General features: G+C 35.0%; 1 pseudogene; it reads left to right on the top strand.

The window, feature by feature from the left end:
* Positions 1–18,337: 18,337 nt before the first annotated feature.
* The window catches only part of LOC128290553 (uncharacterized), a 59,258-nt pseudogene continuing 55,594 nt past the window's right edge, over positions 18,338–22,001 (top strand).

The following is a 22,001-nucleotide window of genomic DNA, read 5'->3' as shown; positions in this document are numbered from 1 at the left end:
AAATATTCACAAGTCCAATTTACGATGACGAGGTCCTAAAACTTCATTTCCTGATATCACTGGCTTTTGGGTCGTTACATTAAAAGTAGATATGTGATGCAATAAATAGAATTTGGAATGTTGCTTATATGCCAAGTTAATGAAAGAAATGCTTGAATCTAGAATGAATGTGAATATGTATATGATCATATGTTTTAAGATTTTTATAAGTATTGAAGATGAAGTTTGGCATTAGAATTAATGCCTAAAATGGGATGTGTTGATATTTAAGGCCATCTAGGCCATTTGGTTTTGACGTTGGCAGGTTGAATTAAATGTTTACAAAAATTTATGGGAAACTTCCCTTAAGGTTGTGATATTCTTCTATTGATGTCGCGACATCAAGCTTCTATTTCCATAGTCGTGATTCTCCCCTATTGAGGTTACGACATATAATCCCCTTGTTTTCAAGTTCATGAAGTTCCCCTACTGAAGTTACAACGTCAATTTCTTGTCTCTAAGGTTGTGACTCACATTGCTTGAAGTCATGACATCATGATTCTACCTTCAATATCATGACAAATCTCACTCATGGTCACAACATCAACCTTGCATTTCGAAACTTTTACATTTTAGTCCTTCAATTAACATTGGTGTTTCATAAGAGCTTTTGTAAGCTTGTTTATGACACGTATTTGATTAAATAATGCATTTATTCAGTTTTGAAACCTAATAACTTGTATAACTTGTTTAACTAATATGCAAATGAAATTGTAGTAGGCATAACGGTGAATGTGACATCTTTCATCTTAGACCCAGCGATTGGGTTGAGTGTGGGGTGTTATAGGTGTTTGATGAAATTGAGCTTGATTTTGATTGTAATTTGAAGTATGAGTTTTGAGCATGGTAGGACTAAGTTGAAAAGTAGAAAAAAATGTTGAAATTGATTAGAAATTGAATTAAGCTGTGTAGTTTATGTATAACATTAGTGACTAAATTGAATAAATTAAAAGGTGTTAATAAATTATGCTATAGGTTAGAGGTACAAGGTCCCTAATGAAAGAATAAGAAATTTGATTTTTAATCGACATTAAATATAAAAGTAATGTACATTTTGAATATAAGGATAAAATGCAAATTATGTTAAATTATGCGTTTTCATGTGATTGAGTGGAAACTAATACCATTTCTATAATTGAATTATCATACTTATCTAAAGATGACGTTAGGTGATAAACCGTAATTTATACATATTTTTACCCCATGCCTAACGCATTTATGGATGGTTTCTCCTTAGATTTGGTGAATTTGATGCTCCTAATCCTTTAATTTCATATTTTATACTTAAGAGAGCATAAGAAAGTAAAAAGAGCGAGAAACGGGCCGAAAACAGAGAAAATAGACCCACATGGGAAAACAACATGGCTGGACTTCCTCACACGGGTGTGTTGATTTGGTAGGATCAAAGCATGACTTACTCGGGTGGATCACACGCCCGTGCCCATTTAACAGCCTTGACCACGGCCTTCAGTAATCACACACGGGCGTGTCCCTACCGAACCAAAGTTTAGTCCAATTTGAAAAAGGCCAATTTTGAGGGCTCTTAGGCATTCCAAAGCCTATTTAAACACTTGAAGAGGCACTTAGGAAGGGGGATGCAAAGTAGGAAGCAAGGAATTACTCAAGGAAAGCCGGTTGATCCATCTCAAGAGTCGGATTCATCATCAAGACTGGAGATCTCCCTTCAAGTTCCTTCAGGAGTTTTGGGTTTTCTTATGTTTTGTTATCTTTATACTTTTGAGATGTTTTCTTTCATAAGTATGAACTAAACCCCTAAATACCTAAGGGAATGAAACCTAAGACAGATCTTGTTATTATTATCTGAATTGTATGATAAATATTTGACTTATTCTTAATTATGTGTTCTTAATTCTTGTTTTGATATTCCAGGATATTGATTCAAGTTAAGCTCTTATTCAGAGGAGGAATAGACCCCATCTAAGAGTAAATTTGTCATAATTAAGCGGAGTTGATTGCACGCCTAAAGATAGGGTGACAAGATTTTGCTGGATTAGGGTGAAACTTAATAAGGGAATCCATAGATTGAGTTAATACAATTCTAGGGTGTTAATTAGAAAGAGATTTCAATTATTCAACCTAGCGTTAGACATTATTAGTCTTGAGAGAGATAATAATATAACTTAGAGATTTCTACGGATCAAGTCAAATGAATAAATCGTCTGATTCAGAGTCAAATAACAAGTGAAGTCTAGGTGGATTTGTCCTCAGGTATTGTCTCAATCAATTGAATTTTCCCAGAAGTATTTTCCCAAGTTTTTCTTTCTGTGCATTCTTAGTTAGTAATTAGTTTAGACAACCAAACCTCTTAAATTTTAGGCTAGATAATAAAAAGGAAGTAAATACTAGTACTCGTAGTTCCTTTGGGTTTGACAATCCAGTCTTGCTGAACTATACTACTATTTGATAGGTACACTTGCCTTAATCGTGATAATAAGTTAGTCTCAAGAACGTTTCATTTATAAATCCTTGAAACTTGTTACGAATATAACGCATCATTAGGCCATCTTAAGATAAAGGAAAGGTGAATACCATAGATGATTAGTTATTCTGCTTTGTGCTTTCATGATTTAAATTCAAAATTTCACATATAGATTGTAGCGATTAGCTTGATTAAGGTATGAACTTACTTGTCTCATGAATAGGGAAGTATGAAATGGTTGATAACTTGTGAAAATTGTGATGTTTTAGATATGATGATATGAAAATGTTTTGTATTGAATTGAGGTTGATATAAGTTGGTTGTGTTTGAAACTATGATATGTGAATCATGTATATATGTTTGAAATAATGGTTACCCTATTAATGGTCTCGGGTAGAGCCAGGTATAGTTGGCATGTTATACTTCAGACGTACCAATAAGGTACTAATCTGCCACAATTCGTTATGGCAAATTAGATACTTTCTGGCACTTAAGGAGCTTATTTTTAAGCCTGTTGATGTTAATTTGTTTCGATTTCCATTTTAGTAATTTAAATTAAATTATTATCAAAATAAGCATTTTTACGCATAATTTAGCATTGGATGATCTATTGGTCAAATACGAGCTTAAGGTAGTATTAACGAGCTTAATTGAGTGCGCAGACTCCAATTTTCAAGCTTAGGAACATCAGAAATGATAACCATATTGCAACACAAGCTTCCTAGGTCCCAACACTATAGAACCAACTCTAGAATTTAGGATTAAAGTTTCATGGCGCACCACCCACATCCTGTGTCACGACACCATTGTGATGAGGGCCAGAAATAAGCCAAAGGTGTTTTTGTCCACACAATCAATATTTTTCATCTTTAACGCCTATATTTGTAACACCCTTACCCGTATCCAAGGCCGGAACAGAGTACGAGGCTTTACCAGACTTAACAATACACATAGACGAAAATCGGGCCATAAAATTTCATTTGATTCAAAACTTTTCGAACACATGCATAACAAACAAAGCTAACTATATCATCACATCAAAACATAGGACATGGCACGATTAATTAAACTTATAAACCATAATGGATAAGGACCACATCTCATGATTTTATACGATAACTCAATGCGGTCGACACGTATGGTCAAAATCATAATAAAAATACATATCACAAACCAACTTCCTATACATGCCACTCACTTGATATTTCTAATATTTGAATTAATTTTCCCAAAATGATAGTTTGATAGTGTGATTTTGCCTCCGCGATCTCCAACCCCGAAATGACACGCCAATACTAAAGAAATGGAGAGGATGGGTAAGCTTTACGCTTAGTAAGTTCATATGAAAATAATAAGCAATTACTACCATCACCATGCTTTTCAAGATAAAACACTATAATTGTATAATTACACATATTCAAGACAGGCTGTTTTCTGGAGTCCCGGTGTTAAAAAAAATCATATCTCAAGTTACAAAACTTGAAATCCAATTCTGTAAATTTTTTATGAAACTAGACTCATATGTATACTTACTAATTTGTTTCTAGAATTTTTGGTTGGGCCATTTAGTACAGTTTATTAGTTAAAATCTCCCCTGTTTCAGGGTATGACTACTGTGACAGCCCTAATTTGACCCTAGTCAGAATGTGGTTTCGGGACCACAAAACTGAGTCATAAAATTTAGTTAAAATTTTAATTGCATATCTTATATGTGTGATAGTACTTGTATAAAAATTTGATGTTTTAATTTTATCTTAGGAATGTGAATTTTGCTTGAAAGGATCTAGTTGAGAGACTTAGAAAATTATGATAGGTAAATAAGTAAGGACCAAATAGTATTAAAATAGGAAAGTTTGGGTTTGCATGTCAAAGTGCCCAATTCATGTTAAGTGGCCGGCCAAGCATGGTTTCATTCCTCCAAGTTTATGTTGTTTATTATTTAATATTGGTAAGTAAATTAAAATAAATTAAAGAAAGGAATTAAAAAGGAAAAGATGAATAAAATAAGGAGGGAAGACGGAGCGTTCATCTTTTTTTTTCTTTGGCTATTGCCGTGAGTGAGGAGAAGGAAGGGAGATTTGGTTATTTGATTTTGGCTTGGAAGATGGCTAGAATGAGGTATGTATTGAATGATTCTTGAAAATCTATGCATGTTTGAGATGGTTAGTTCAAATTCTACTCATCCTATAGATTAGACTTAGGATTTTGAGGTTAAAATGGGTTAAGTGATTGCCGAATCTAATTTAGGGGTGGAGGATTGTGTTCATGTTATATTGGATAGGTAGAGGTTGTAATGAGGTTGAAATTGTTGAATTGTTAGTTGGGTAACAAATGAAGCAATCGGCCATATGGGGTAAAAAATGGGATGTTCATTTTAGTTGTTGTTTCATTTTTGTGAGAAATGGGTCAAGTGTTCATGAGATGAAATTTTGTAATTAGATGAATTAAAAGTAATAGTATAGTTGATATATATATATATATATAGATATACATATTCGCCATCACTTAGGAGCTTATGTGATGTTGAGTTTAAGCTTTGCATATTCGCTATATATACATATATATGTAAGCCCATTCGTGATATTACCTTAGGACTATGTATATATAACTCGACAAAAAAGGGAAAAACTAGCAAAGGTGATTGCCGAATGTCGAAGTATACATATGCATGTGTGATTGGATTATTGAAAGTATGGTAATTGCATAAGGTTATTAGCCGAATAGCTAAGAACATAAGGTAGCAAGATAAAAATTTTACCATGCCGTTCCGTATGTCATAAAATCATTAAAATGTGAATACCAATTTATGTAGCAAAGCGGTTGAATGAGTTAATTTATTTGTTTAAGCTCAAGATCCTAAAGGAGAGGCGTCCAACAAGGGGAAATCGAAGGTCATCGAGTAGCCGACTTGGAATTATTTTACCCAACACAAAGTAAGTCATTAAGCATATAGTTGGTATTGATTTAAATGATCGTAATACCTATGCAATTGTGTTTAATGAGATGAAATGTATACAAATGTATATGTATGTAGAGATGAAATTGTCGAATGTAAAAAGGAAGTGAAGCGTGTAGATTGGCTGGTTTTCGGCACTAAGTGTGCGGGCAATAAGTGTTCATGGTTGTGAGATTGGCACTAAGTGTGCGAGCTTGAAATGCATGGCACTAAGTGTGCGAGTTTAAAGTACATGGCACTAAGTGTGCGTGGTTGATTATTAAGCACTATGTGTGCGAACCCACTATATATATATATTTTCTATCAATTATTTATATTAAGGGTGCGACCTTACCGAGTCGATTTCGAGACATGGAAAGGGTAAGTACCTTGAGTTCATGGCTAATAGGTGCTATGTTTATATTTGGAGTTGAGCGTGGTAAGTTTTGAACCTATGTGATGAGTATAATTGAAGTCACGTACATAAGGTTCATCGTGGAATAGGTGAAAGTTCGCTTAGTTGTATGATTGTAACGAAAATAAAATGATGTATGGAAATGCCTCAATTATTCTATTGAATAGCGTATGAAATGTCAATGTAGGACTTGGAATGAGATTGAATCGTAAGGTCTAAGAAACTATGGCATAGTTCGGTATGGATGGAGTACTTAGCCTCATTTCGTTGTTTCCTCTTGTGAAAATTTTATTAATGGATGGTAGTGTAATGCTTATGACTTCTTGAGTTATATACTCATTCGGTGTTTGCTTGTCACCTATTTTAGGTTTCTTGGACTCGACTTTTTGTGTATTCGGGACCGTCATCGAAGTCATCACACCGCTAGCAACTTTTGGTATTTTCTTCTTAGTTGGTCTAGGAGAACATTTCGGTATGTATAGGCTATTATGTTTTGTTGAAATTTGGTATGTAAACTTTTAGCCATGCGAAAATGGCATAAATGTTCGGTTGGAATTGGTTCTATGATGTTTGGACACAAGTCTTGGTAATTCGGTTTTGGTTGAGTATTGGTTGAGGCCTACTCGATTATTATGCCATATGTCATGGCTGATTATTTTCGGTGTTAAATTCATGATTTGGTAATAGTGTAGTGGGGAGATGCTCGGTGATGATTAGCCTTTGGCATGGCTAGTCATGGTTATAAATTGTGACATGTATGATGAATTATTAGTTAGATCAAGGAAAAATCATGAAATAGGCATAGTTTGTTTTAGTAACAGATGCTGACAGCAGCAGTGATGTGAGATTGAAAAATCACTAAAAATAGTAGAAATGGAATTAAATAATGAATAAATTATGAAATCGAAGCTTGATGAGTCTATTTTCATATGGAAGAAACAAAATGACCATATGAGCTGTATGTTAGGAGTTAATTAAATTCTTACGAAACAGGGTCAGAGCAATTTCTGGATCCCCTGTTTTGATTTAGAAAATTCACCGTAAATTTTATCGAGATAATTATAGGTCGTGCCTTATATGTACAAATTCATTATCGAGTCTAGTTTCATTAGAGACAAACGGCATAGGCATTGAAGCCCTGTACAGGGAGATATTTAAATCGTAAGGTACAGAGGTCAGTGTAGTTGAACCTTGAAACAGGAGAGACTTTAACAAATAAACTGTACTAATTGGCCCAACAAAAAAATTCTAAAAAACTTCCCCCATATAGATATATGAGTCTAGTTTCGGGGAAAATTTACGGAATTGGATTTCGAGTTTCAGAACTCAAAATATGATTTTTAAAGCGACCACGATACAGTAGCCAGCTTGCCTGGAACAAAAAAAAAATAGGGGGAAATAAATGAAGTAAGCCGGTAACACCTCGTGTTCGATTTCCGGTAACGGCCATGAGTTCGGGGTGTTACAACTACTCTGACCCCTGTGCACTACGAACCGAATTTCTCCCTGTACAGAATTCCAATGACCATGCCGTTTATTTCCCTTAAAATTAGATTCAATAAGGAATCCATTAATGTAAGGTATGACTCTCAATAATTTTTGTACAATTTATGGTGAATTTCTAAAGTCAGAAAAGGGGATCTCGAATTCATTCAGATCCTGTTTCACAACAATTCAAATATCACACAATATAGAATTCTTTTGCTTCCCTTGTTTCTTTCATGTGAAAATAGACTCATTAAGCTTTATTTCCATAAATTTTTTTTATTTTTAATTCAAATTACACAATTTTTGGTGAATTTTCAAAGTCATGTACTACTGCTGTCTAATACTATTTTACTACTAAAGTTCACTTTTACACAATTTCACTTAATCCATTCCATTTTACCGAGGTTCGCTCAAATATTGAGCATATTACTCATAAATTCAAATAAACATATACTTGCACTTGTTCATCACATAATCACTTTCACATGTATTTTCATTTAATCGATTTCCCATTGAACTCATCGGAATAATAACAGATAAACAATTGCCTGCACATTTTCCCATTTCCACACTTGTAGCCGAAGCTATCTGGAACGCATAGTAGCCTGCACTTAGTACTACACATGCGACCAACAGTCTGGTACACGTAGTAGCTTGCACTTAGTACTACACATGTGACCTCACCATCTAATACACGTAGTAGCCTGCACTTAGTACTACACACGTGATCACAGTTTTGGGTACGCATAGTAGCCTGCACTTAGTACTACACATGTGACCAATTATCCGGTACACGTAGTAGCCTGCACTTAGTACTACACACGTGACCTCACAATAGTTCATTTGTATCGTTTCTATTCCGAAGGTTCAACCGGGAAATTCCTCACTTTTCAACATTTTACTAAATTTTCCGTAATCAATTTAAATTCATAACTTACATCAAATAACCATTTGATAGGCAGCCACATTTCATATGATATCAAAATATAATAACATAAAAAGAATCGATAGATTATTTATGTACGAATTTACTCGAAGTGTCGATCTCACTATCCATAGTACCAATTGTCCATTCATAGTATAATAAGACACAACTCAAATATCAAATCAGCTTTTAAGAATTTACATAACATATATCACATATTTCATATATCACTTGTCATGTATCTTCATTTTCTTGCATTTCATGTAACATTCTTTCATGTCATATTTCCACATCATAAACACCATTCCATCAACTTTTCCAATATATTAAATCTTAAAATATATGCAATAATAGTAAGAAATATAATTCAAACATAACATTGCATTATTATTATCATACGAACTTACCTCGATCTAGAAACATCAATTTACCATTTTAGTCCATAACCTTGTATTTTCCCAATTTAAGCCTGAATCTCGATTTTCTTCATCTATAATATCACATTTATCCTAATAATTAGTCACACTATTCATACGGTCCAAAAATCATATTGTTAAAAATTTTCATTTTGACCCCTAAACTTTTGCATATTTGCACTTTTGCCCCAAGGTTCGGAAATTAAACTTCATCCTATTTTCTTATGTTTTATGACATGCTGATCATTTTTCCCTTCTATGGCAACATCAAATTCTCACTCTAACATTTACTTATGACTATTAGGTATTTTTACCGATTAAGCCATTTTGCTCGTTTTCACTTAAAACCGAGTAGCACAAGTTGTCTAACATAATTTAAAACCTCATATTCTATCATAAAACACCAAAATACAAAAATTTCACCTATGGGTATTTTTCCAAATATGAATCCTAGGTTGAATTATTGCTAGCATAAGTTAAATTAAGTTATCGGGACTCCAAAAACGTAAAAATTATTAAAAACCAGGCTAGAACGGACTTACAATCGAGCTTGGAAGCTTGGAAACCCTAGTCATGGAGTCTCCCTTGGTATACACGTCCATGGTGAAGAAGATGAGCAAAATTGGCTTTTAATTTTGTATTTTAATTCATTTTACCCCTAAATGACCAAAATGCCCTTACTACTAAACTTTCCAAAAAATTCCATTCATGTCCAATATTTGTCCATAAACTTTGAAATTGGTCAAATTGCTATTTAAGACCTCCTAATTAATATTTCAAATATGAATCCTAGGTTGAATTATTGCTAGCATAAGTTAAATCAAGTTACCGGGACTCCAAAAACGTAAAAATCATTAAAAACCAGGCTAGAACGGACTTACAATCGAGCTTGGAAGCTTGGAAACCCTAGTCATGGAGTCTCCCTTGGTATACACGTCCATGGTGAAGAATATGAGCAAAATTGGCTTTTAATTTTGTATTTTAATTCATTTTACCCCTAAATGACCAAAATGCCCTTACTACTAAACTTTCCAAAAAATTCCATTCATGTCCAATATTTGTCCATAAACTTTGAAATTGGTCAAATTGCTATTTAAGACCTCCTAATTAATATTTCAAAGCAATTTCATACTAGAAACTTCTAGAATGCAAGTTTTGCAACTTATTCAATTTAGTCCCTAACTTCAAATTAAGCACTTTATGCATAGAATTTCTTCACGAAATTTTCACACAATCATGCAATCATATCATAGACCTCAAAATAATCATAAAATAATTATTTCTATCTCAGATTTATGGTCACAAAACCACTATTCCAATTAGGCCCTAATTCGAGATATTACAATATTTGACCTAATTAAGGAAGCTAAAATTACCTATAAATAATAAGGCTTAGGCTGAGCTAGAGGAGGTTGTCTTTAGAGTAGATTTTAGAATTTTAATTTTAGCTTTCAATCTTGTTTAATTTAGTTTAAGTCTAAATTTTAGTTTTCTTTAGTTTTCAGACTTGGATTTGATTTGATTCCAAGCTTTTGTTTCTTCATCAATTTACAATTCTCTTTCGTTTTCAATTGCAATCGATGTTATCTTAATCAACATTAAAGGAGTTTCTCCTTCTAAGTGTGTCTACTGTCAAAATCGAATCGATTTCTATTTTCCCTTATTTTTAGTTTAATTCTTATTCTTGTATGTTTTAATTAAATTTAGGGAAAATTGCATCTAGATTCATGAGTGGAAATTTTCCTTAAAAGGATTAACGATTAAATGTGGGAGTAATTAATAGAAGAATTAAGGTCTTTCTTAGAATTAATTGGCTTAAATTATGTATTATTGAACCTTAGGATTGACAACCCTAGGAAGTAATCAAGGTAAATAAGGTCAAGAGAATAGTTCACTGAGTACTTCTTAATTTATTTCGTTTTAAACTGCAAGGTCGAGAGGTAAGTGGTTTTTGTCAATTAATTAATTAGTTAGAGGTTAAGAGGTAATAATTGGATAGTTATTAATTAATTCATTAAAACCTGAGTTCTGAGTTAATTATGACCACTAATGTAAGTTAATCTTTTGCTTGTTATTTGAGTAATTTTGATTATCAAATTATTTTCTTTAATATTATTCAATTTATGCTTTTTTTTATTAATTGAGACTTGTTCTTTTCGTACTATAATTTTAGATAATTACTGTTTAGCCCTATTAGTGTAGAAAGTAGTTTTTTTTTTAATTTAACCTCCTTTAGGTACGATCTCGGAATACTTCTCGAAGTGTTTCGTTGTAAAACTTACTATATTAAAATTTGATATGTATACTTCCAGACACCATTTCTTTATTATATATATTTTTGTTGCAGTATTTCTAGCACAGATGTTCGCACGCTTGGAGGTGGTCAAGCATTGAGTCTTGATATATTAGCGTGGTTTTTAGATGATCTGTGTATCCATCTTGAGTCATTATCTGGTTAATAGGGATTATAAAAGCACTTGCCTATTAACATTGCTTATTGAATTGGATAAATGTATCTTGATTTTCAAGAAATAAATGATGGCATGTGAAAGAACACATGATTTGGTTATTACGAGCCCTGAAGGCCAATCCAGTTATGTAACACCCTATACTCGACCTGATCACCCGGTACCATACGTTACAAATAACTTGAATGAATTAACAAAATTTCTAACTTGATTTACTTGCAGACTTAAACATTACCAACTCATGCATTCATTGCCACTAATCAATCTTTTTTAATTTTAGGATCAACTTTAGATTCCAAAATTTAAACTTCTATGTAACACCCCAAACCTGACTTGGATGTTATGGTCGAATCTGGCGATGTCACATGGTAGTGTGTTCGAAAACTGTAGCTTGTGTTGAAAAATCGTAACTTTGCTTAAAATATTTTTCCTTCAGAACTCGTCATTATCTTTTATTAATTCCAAAGTCATGGCTTTTATTCAGTCGGTAGTTTTCAAAACATTATACATTGCGGAAGGTTTTTAAAACAGTTTGTGTCCTTGTAGGTATTTTGCTAAAACACATGCATTTCTTAAAAAATAAAACCCATGTTTTACCTACCTCTAGCAGATATAAAACACAAAGCAGTATAAAATCCAAATTTAAAGCAAAAATCTATAGAGGCCATTATTACAGTAAAATACCCCAAATAAAACTTTAAAAATCTAATTAGGTACAAAACAGTGTAAAAATGCGTATGGCCACCGCTGAGTCCTCCACCGCTTCGATCGTCTAAGTCTGGGGATTACCTGTACAGATAAATTAGAAGGGTGAGTTTACGAAAACTCAGTGTGTAATCCCTACACCAGCAATCAGCCAGTATGCAAATATTAACAGTCTGGGCCTAAGCCTTTTTTAAAAGCAGTACCAGTTTGGGTTTTAGCCCATTTCAGAACATAAGTAGTCATGCAGTAGGGCATTCGCCCATCACAATATTAGTAATCAATATGGCCTTGGCCCATTGAAGTAACAGTAAACACTAGGAATATGCAGTCACAAAATCCTACCCAACCAGCCTCTACACAGCATCTCTATCCAACCATAAACTCCATGTGGGGATATAAACAGCCTTCCCATCCTTACAATCCAAAAAGTAACGAATGCGGCACTAGATAGTAGTTTGCAGCTGAGCTGCCAGTAAATTAGTCTTGAGGCCTTTTAGTGTACTTCCTCCGAACAATATCAACCCCCAACCCAATGTAATGCAATATACAGTTATGGCATGCTATCACATAATATCAACCATATAATCAGTGCATACAATATCAAATCAGTGGGGCATCATCATGCTTAATAACGTGCATAATTATATTGGTCATACAGTCATTTCAATTAATTAGGGGTTTAAGTAAGCTTACCAACCCTACAGTAGGTCCACAGTTGACTCGGGCAGCCCATGCAACCTTAGCAACTGAACAATGAAAATGGGCCCACATGCCCATGTTGTCTACCCGTGTGGGCCCACGTGGCCCAAAATGGCCTTGGCCATGTGGATCACACAGCCTGGCCCAAAAATTCCACATGCTTGTGTAGCCCACACGGCCTAGTTCAGTTCGGCCCGTGTGTCACACACGACCTACCTTGTCGATCACACGCCTGTGTTTTGTCGCACGACTTACCACACAGGCGGCCGCACGCTCGTGTGGCTTCAAGAACCATACTTTTCGTCTTTTCATCAATTTTTGTCTACAATGTTATGGTTACACACCTTTTATGGTTCTGCAGCAAAAACACTTCCGAGACCAGTAGTACCTTGAAATTGAACATTTCAACTTAATCGTTAGTCTCAACTCATGATTAGCACAACAACATAAAGCCAGATATAGTTCCAACTCAATTGCACGATACCTACCTTGAAACCCTGAACGAATAAACTAAAACATCATAAAAAAGGGACCTCATTCGAATGATCCCTTGCTGTCAAGACGATAGTAACCTCTAACCAGTCACTTTTGATCGATAATTTATCAAAATTCAGTGAGGTATACCTACTATAATCATAAAAATTCCTTACTTTCGGTTGACCAACAGAGATCCTATAAATTTAAATCGTCAAAGACCACTGTTCAGCCTCTCTATTAACACCTAAAACCAACCGAACCCCTATTAATCAAATCAAGAAAATAGTTAAGAAAGAGAAACAAAAACGCCCAACTTACCGATTGCGCGAAACTACGTTGTGCAATCAAAACGGATTGAAAATGGAATCAAATAAGAGAAAGGGAAGGAAAAACAGAAATAGCAGCAAGGAGAAGAAGGAAAATTCGATAGTGAGAGTGATGGAAAGGAGGAAATGTCAGAATACCCAAAAGAAAAACTGATATTTTGATAATGGAATAGAAGAAAAGAAAAAGTTTTCAGGAAGTTCCACAATCTGATCACAATTCCCAAAATCTTTCCCCCCTTATCCCTAAATTCGCTCCCACACTCTCCCAATATAACTCAAACACCCCAAAACTGTCCACCACCTCCCATACATCTCAAACACTCAGTATTTTACAACATTTCCAACTCCTTCATGGCACAAGTACAAAAGAAATCCCCTTTGCATGTACAGGGATTCAAACTCAAGACCCCCAGCACATTGACATTCCAGTTAACCACTAGACCAGCAAGCCCATTCTGACATATTTTTACCAACTTTTAACTATCAGCCTACTGCACAAAAGCAAGGCTTTATTCAATTAAAACAAAAATTTAGCTCAAAACAAGGCTTAAACCCAAGACTTCTCAGACACTCCCAGAACACATAACCACTGAAGCAGATACACTGTTGTGTCACAAACACACAGAAATAAATATATAAAAGATTTTTTTGGGGTGTTACATTCTATTATATTCCTTATCATACAAGCACTAAGTTCTTACAAACATTCTACCTTATTAAGCATAATAATTATGTACAAATTATAACTTGAGACTTTACTACAGATACACTAGATTAATCCCTGAGTCGTGGCCTCTAAAGGTGATCCTCTATATGCATGATACAGTTATGATGCTACTTATGCAAGCTTGGCAGTGTCTGGCTTGGCCCCTCCACACGACCCTTGAGTCAATCTTTGACCATGCATTCATGGTACAAACTCATATAAGTTTGAGTGAACTAAGTCAGATTCTGTACAGTAGTACTCATAAAAGGCTCTATATATTTTTGGTAATAAAAATAAAAGCACTGAATATAAAACTCCCTGAGTATCATAGAAGGTTCTGTTGATTTTCTAGTGTAGCCAATATATTTCATTCTTTGAGCCAACTGATGGTAGACATATCCCCTGATTTAGACATAGGCATACTCTTCCAATAACAAATTCTTCTTGGACTTGACCTTGTCCCACTGCATCTCAAATTCCCAATTTACCTTTCCTGGTTTGACTCATTGAAGATGACCATATACGCGATTATATGGATCGATGACTACTATTGGTGTATTAGCAGATATCTTTCCACAATTGCAGATTCTTAGCTTAACCTCTTCATTCTATACTAACTTAATATGGACTTACCGCATTACCTCGACAATTATCTTCTTAGTACTTAGCCTATTGCATAGAAGTCTTCTTTTAAGGAAATCCATTTAATCATACCCTCATTCGCAACCTTGAATTTGATATTTTACTAATGATTAAGCACCCCTTCATTTGCGGACTTGGACTTATAAGACAGACCCATAGGACTTTTCCCACTTCAGACTAATTACCAAGAGTTTCTATTAAAAAAATGGTTCCCGGTGGACTAACTTCTTCTTAGATTGTTCTTTGCAGACTTTCCAACTAAGATAGTCCTTGGTGAACTCCCCTTTTAAAAGGGTCCTTGGCGAATTTTTCTTATTTCTGGCAGCTTGTTTACCATGGATTCTCAGGATCAAAATCTGCTTAATCGTTTCACTTTATCTTACCCATTGCTAGTCTATTCACCAAACACTGAAAGACTCATGATGGCGGACACTAAAATAATTTGAAAAAAATACCCCTTCCTTTCCCATATGCCATCTTAAAATGCTTCTACCAATTCCTTTTACCTTGGAATTTATGCCTTGGCAAGCTTCTCTGTTTACTGTCATCGCAGACTCCATTTCACCCTAATATGTACTTGCTCACCACTAGATCATGCCATGGCTAGCCATGGACTTTTAATTCCAAAGAATGAATAAAACCCTTTCGAGGTGTCGCCCAGTAGGACCTATATAACATTTACATGGTGTTGCCCTGAAGGATCTATATACCATTTACACGGTGTCGCCCCAAAGGACCATTAGATTACCATTGTCATGGTGTTGCCTCAAAGGACCAGTAGATATCCGTTCCACGATGTTAACAAACTCCCTTGAATCCTATAACAATCCGTCCATTCCTCCATTATGCCAATTTTTCCTATCTTCATCTACCCCGTCGAAGAAACTCCATTCAAACTCCACATTTTGTGAACATAAAATTCTCATAAGTCATTGTACTTATTACTATAACATACAATACGCCATTTAACTATACGTCAATACACAGCCACATTTGGCATCTAAGGACATACTGGCAAACATCTATATATTTTCACAACTTTATGCATACATGGAATACTCATTCACCGTGATCATACACAACCATGGGATTCAGATTGAACTCATGTTAGACAGGCAAGCAAAATATTCTAACACATCAACAATAATCACCCAAGTGGAGTACAAAAACTCACCTTAAATCCTTCGTCCTCGCCAGCTTAGCCTGTCTAAACGCATATATGTCGGTTAAACCGAAAGTATTCAAACTTTAAAAACCTAAAATCCATTATTATACATAAACTTTTCAAGAATCCTTACTTCTTAAAATCCATTATTATACATAAACTTTTCAAGAATCCTTACTTCTTTCTTCCTCCAATTCATGAGTACAGAGAGAAGTAGGGCTCTTTCTTGGAGAAACTAAAGATGATGATGCAGATGAGAAGAAAATTATAAATATAATTGAGAAGAATTCCTTTATAGAAATATCCCTTCTCACACACATATATATACTCTTATTTTGCACGATCTCCATGGCCCAAAATAGTCATACATCGCTAATCATTCTATTCCCACTAATTTCTAGTCAGCCCAAAAATTTCCAAGTTTCTCAATAGAGCGTACAGAATTACTATTTTATTCAATTAACTCCCAACTTTAACTTCGGGACTTTACTAAAAATCGGAGTGTGACAACTCCCTCACCCTTAAAGAAAATTTTGTTCTTGAAATTTCTTCTTGTGACTAGTCCTAGAAGTAGACTCTGAGCGATTACGTTTTTCTTTGATAACTTCTATCTTAACTTAGAGGTAGGCACCTCTACTCTTCCCTGATTCATTACCATTGCCACTTATTCATAGATTCACTTTAAACCCATCCCACTTAAATTGTGGATCCGTCTATACTTCATATGAAGTGGATAGCTACATTAAGGATAACCTCACTACTATCCTAGAGGAATCCTTAGTTTACATTTGAACTGGTTAGTTGCTCAACATAATGCTGCTTAGTGGATTCTGTATTAATGTATACCGTTTGGCGGGTACTTACTAGGCATCTGGTTCTGGTGGATATTCCCACTTTTTTTGGTTATCGAGGGTTTAAGAAAAACCCTACATGTATCCAACAGGTGTCAGCCATGGATTTCAAGACTCGAACAATTTATTTGAGCTTTTAACCCAAACTTCTCTTGGATGTTCAGCTATTTAAATCGAGATGCAAAGAAAGGAAACCCTTTCATCTAGAATCATTTTCCCCAATTTCTTGCCAACTAAGTTTTGTTTTGAATCCCTAAGTTTCATTTCTTTTCCCTTTTTGATTTTTTTTTTGAGCCTTGTTTCCTTTTTATTAGTATTTTTGGATAGCTTCTCAGTTGTTCCTTTCTAGGTAATATTTTAGTATTTCCCCTTTCTTTCAACTCACCAAAATGGTTAGGATTAAAAACAACCACCAAGAGGATAGAAGAAATAGTGGTGGTCATAGTCGAAGGGCTCACGAGTGTGGTGTTAGAGAAGGCAATAGGGTCTGGGCCCAGTAATCGCGAAGTAAGTACCACCAGTGAAGACCCCTTTTTCCAATGTTTAACAACCTAGGAGGAAATTGTTAAGCATCTATGTGACAGGGGAATACAAATGTTGAACTTCACTTATGAACTCAATATTATTCATGATGAATGGTAGCTAAGTGACAGTTCCGATGGAATCATCCTTCCCATCTACCTGTTCTAGTGTTCAACGACATAGGAGGAAATGGTCAGGCATCTATAGGCTAAGGGAATACAAGTGTTGAACTTTGCCTATGAATTCAACATTGTTCACAATGAATGCCGATTAAGTGATAATTCTAATGGAATCATCCTTCCTATTTACATGTTAGAGGTTGGGTTTCACCTTTTATTGTATGCCTTTATCTATACCATACTGAACAAGTATGGCATTGCTCTAGGACAACTAGTTGGTTCATCCTAGTGGACTCCAATTATAAACTTCATTGATTGCAGTCAGAGGAACAAGCCACCTATTCTTGGTTTCTTTTAGTGGAATTACCAGTTGAAAGTTACCATTCAATGTGCCACTATTTGGATGGCACACTTCATCACTTACCAATGACGTGAGCCAATTGTTAAAAATTAGGCTTCAAACCTCTACCTTAATAGAAATAAATTCATCTGAGTAAGGGGTAGACTGAGGGGTGGGTTTTGTTTCCCAATCAAGTAGTTCATTCCTCGGGATTTTGTCTGTTCCCACAAGCAACCGCTAGATAATGATGCTGCTGTGGAACAATTTAATGGTCTAAAATTGGGTCATGTACTGGAACTAAAGGAACCCATTACCGCAAGAAACATATTTCGCTTCTGTTTGGAAAATTAGAGTCTTAATGGCTATAGGCCCATAGATATTGCAGTCGAGGCTAATCCTAAAGTTGTACACTCCACCAAAATAGCATGGCTGTACAGTGCCTTAAATGGCCTAGCCGTCGTGTTGGTAGGGAGGAAAGATGAAACCCTCATACTATTTCCTATATTGTATGCAAAATGTGTGCACAAAACTAGTTTACCTTGCAAGCAATTGTCATAGGTGAGTCTTTTAGTAAGGGTTTGGCTCCTCGTATGGTTGACCCTAATCTTATTATTATAGGTTCTTCTCAATCTTTCACCCCATCACAAACTTTAAGCAGCATGGACATAGAGGCCTTAATGGAAGGGGAATATGAGGCCATTGCAGCAGCAGGTGCAAGGATGCAACCAGGTTGTAGTAGCCACAAGATGCTAAGGGTTGAATGGGGCTTTCAAAGTACTGAGGAGAGCAGTGGTAGCAGACTAGTCCACTGCAGGCAAGGTAAGGGACTAGTAAATCCTGGAAGAGAATTTACTCTGCCAGCCCTCCCTACTCACCATCAAAGTCTGCAACACCAGTGGACTTAACTCTAGTTGCTCAACTACTTCCTAAAAAGCCTATTGGAACGATGGAAATGTGTAAGTGTACACAATTGTAACAAGTAATAAAGTGACAAGTAAATGTAAGTTATCGTACCCACAGGGACTGTGCAAGAAAATTATTTATGAATGCAATTAAAACACTTCAGTGAAGAAAAATATTTTGATTTTGAGGAAGTGATTAAAAACTAAAATTTGACTAAGTAAAATTAAATAAAAATAAAAGTTCCAATGCACGATTTTAAAAGATGATTTTAATAAAGATAACTTAATTGTGTTAGATTAATTACATTTCTTAATTTAGAATTACTAAACTCATGTTCATGTTGTCATGAATAAATTCACAGCAACTTGGTAATTTGCTAACTACTACTCATACATACCCATTTAATTAACTAATCTCTTGAACATTTTCCAATTCCAATTCAAACAATTAATCAATCTTCATAAGCACATAAAATATTAAGTGAGGTAACAATGTATTCCTACCTTGAAATAGTTTAATCACAATAATCTTGCAAGTTATGCAAGGCTAATGTATTGATTAATAGTGTCGCTAATTTAACCCTCAGCTACCTTAGAAGATTAAACATGCACTAATTAAGTATTGTGTCAATTAATTACAATTTCAACATGATTAAATAATTAATTCATTAGTTACCATACAATTATAATGCAAGAATAACTTAACCATGATTTTACTTAATCAAACAACTTACCAAGGCTTATAACAACACAAACATAATTTTAATAACTTAAGTGGACAAAATGCAATCAACCTAACACGAATTAAATTGAAGCCATATTAATTGAATTAAACATATCAACATAACAAGTATTCATAGACATGTTCATAACAACAATAATAAAAATTAAAAGAGAGGGAACTAGAATCAAATTCGACGTTTCTCCGTAGCCTGACTAGTTTGCTCCACTCCTCCTACTCTGCTTGTTCTTGTTGAACTGAAGCTTCTATGAGCACTTGAATGTAGCTACCAATGATGGTTGAAGGTCTCTTTTCCAATAGGGAAAGTCAGCAAGGGGATGGAATGGAAAATAAAGAACAAAGGAAGGGTTTTGAAGAGAGAAAGTGAGAGAAAAGTGAAGAATGAAAAGATGATAGGTGTGTTTGAAATGATCAGCCAAGAGGATATTTATAGGTTGGATAAGCTACTAAAAATAGAAAAAATCAGCAGCCATAGGCTTCCCCCATGTCCGGCCACAGATGTGGCAAGTTTGAAGCTTTCAAACTTGTTAAATTTAGCTAGGGATAAATCTACAAAGGCTTGATAAGTGGAGGGGTTTGAATGAAATTTCAAGGAAGCTTCAAGGGCTATTTTGCAAGCCAAATAATCAGCTAAATAAGCTGATTAGGTCCACATGTTGGATGGTTTTGGGCAGCCCAATTGCTCAATTAGATCAGTCTCTTGGTTTAGCACAGTTGAGCCTCTTTTCATAATTTAATTAATAATAATTATTTAACCGAAAATAAATTGGATTAAAATTAAAATTAATTATATTATAAATTAATATTCATAATTTGGACCGTCTTAGTCTGAAAATTAATTCGCCTCGATGCTTCAAAATCACTTCTCGGTTTCGTGCTTCTAGCAGTGTCTACCGAGCCATTTTTGCCCTTTGCGCGAATCTATCAAAAATAAATCAAAATTAATCAAATTTTATTATAAAATTAATTAAAATTCAACATGTTAATAATTTAAGTACAATTTAATTATTATATATTTTTCAACAAGAATTACTACGAAACTGCATGAATTTGAGTTAAAAAAGGCATGAAAAAGTATGTATATTTTCGTGTTTCCACCTACACAGAACACCGTTCATTATGTACCGCTGTCTTCTCGCCCTGGTTCAGTGTTAATTCCTTCTTCTTCTGGTGGGGTATCTAGCTTATTCCTATGGAGAAACCATGACAACACAAGTCAGTCCCCTTTCTCTCTCTTGAAGTCAACTAAATATGGGAGAGGAGTCTACCTCAACCGCTGAAGAACTACACCTTCCCTTCTTCTGCTAGTGCCCGCCAACAAACTTTACCTGAATTGGTGGATACTTACCAAGTTATGATAGAAGAATGTGGAATCCTTGGCTGGACCCTCCGCTAACACTGTAGTGGAAGTGAAGCTAGACGGGCTGAACTAGAAAAGACCTTGGCTTCCAAAAATTAAGAGCTAGCCCAACTTTGCCAAACTCATGAACCACAGTTCGCCAGAACAATGAGCTTGACCGGTTCCCTATGCACCAATGTTAGAAGTGAGAATACTACAACTAAATATATGAATTAAAGAGGTGTCCACAAATATTTTGCTCATGTTGTAATATAGTTTTTAAAACAAAATATGGAAGCTGTAACACCCCGAACCCGAGACCATCGCCGGTGTCGGACACGAGGGGTTAGCAAGCCAAGTTCACTTGTTTTGCCCATCCATTGGACATTTCCAGTCAGGCTGGAAAAACTGCGTCACTGTCGCCTTAAAAATCATATCTCGAGTTTCAAAACTCGGAAACTGGTTTCGTAAATTTTCCTGAATTTAGACTCATATATCCATCCATGGATTTATTTCTAGAATTTTGGTCGGGCCAATTGGTACAGTTTATTAGTTAAAGTCACCCATGTTACAGGGATCGACTGCTCTGACCTTCGTGCGGTATAACTTGAATATCTCTCTGTACAGGGCTTTAATGCTGGTGCCGTTTGTTTCTAATGAAACTAGACTCAAAATGGAATCTGTACATATAAGGTATGTCTCCTAATTATTTCTGGATAATTTATAGTAAATTTTAAAGTTGCGACAGAGAACCCAGAAACCGTTCTGGCCCTGTCTTACAATAGCTTTAATATCTCTTAACATGTAACTCCTATGACCATTTCGTTTCTTCCATATGAAAATAGACTCATCAATGTTCATTTACATAGCTGATTCACTATTTAATACCATTCCTACAAATTTTGGTGATTTTTCACATTCACGTTACTGCAGCTGGCAGCATCTGTTTTAAGGTAGGTCTTACCTATTTTGTAGTCTCCATGAACCAACTAGTCTTGCCTTACATAGGTCCACATATGATCATTTTAACCATGCCAATGGCTGATCATGTGACCAACATTCCCATTTCAATTCATAGTCACATCATGACACCATATATATATATACAAACCGCAAATAGTTTAAGTTGATACTTCACTATTACGAGCCATTTTCGCATGGCCGTACACATATACATCATAACATATTTAAACCAACAAGGGTAGTCCTATACATGCCATTTCAAGTTCAACCAAGAATTTATACCAAAATGGGGGCTTGATAGTGTGGATGACTTCGACTTCAACGATCCCGAATCCGATTGCTATCGGCGAAATCTAGAAAACGAGAGCCAAAGCGGA

Source organism: Gossypium arboreum, chromosome 3 (genome assembly GCF_025698485.1).
Source record: "Gossypium arboreum isolate Shixiya-1 chromosome 3, ASM2569848v2, whole genome shotgun sequence".
In the NCBI taxonomy this organism is placed as follows: domain Eukaryota; kingdom Viridiplantae; phylum Streptophyta; class Magnoliopsida; order Malvales; family Malvaceae; genus Gossypium; species Gossypium arboreum.
Note: the sequence above shows the minus strand (reverse complement) of the source record. Positions and strands in the feature narration are given on the sequence as shown.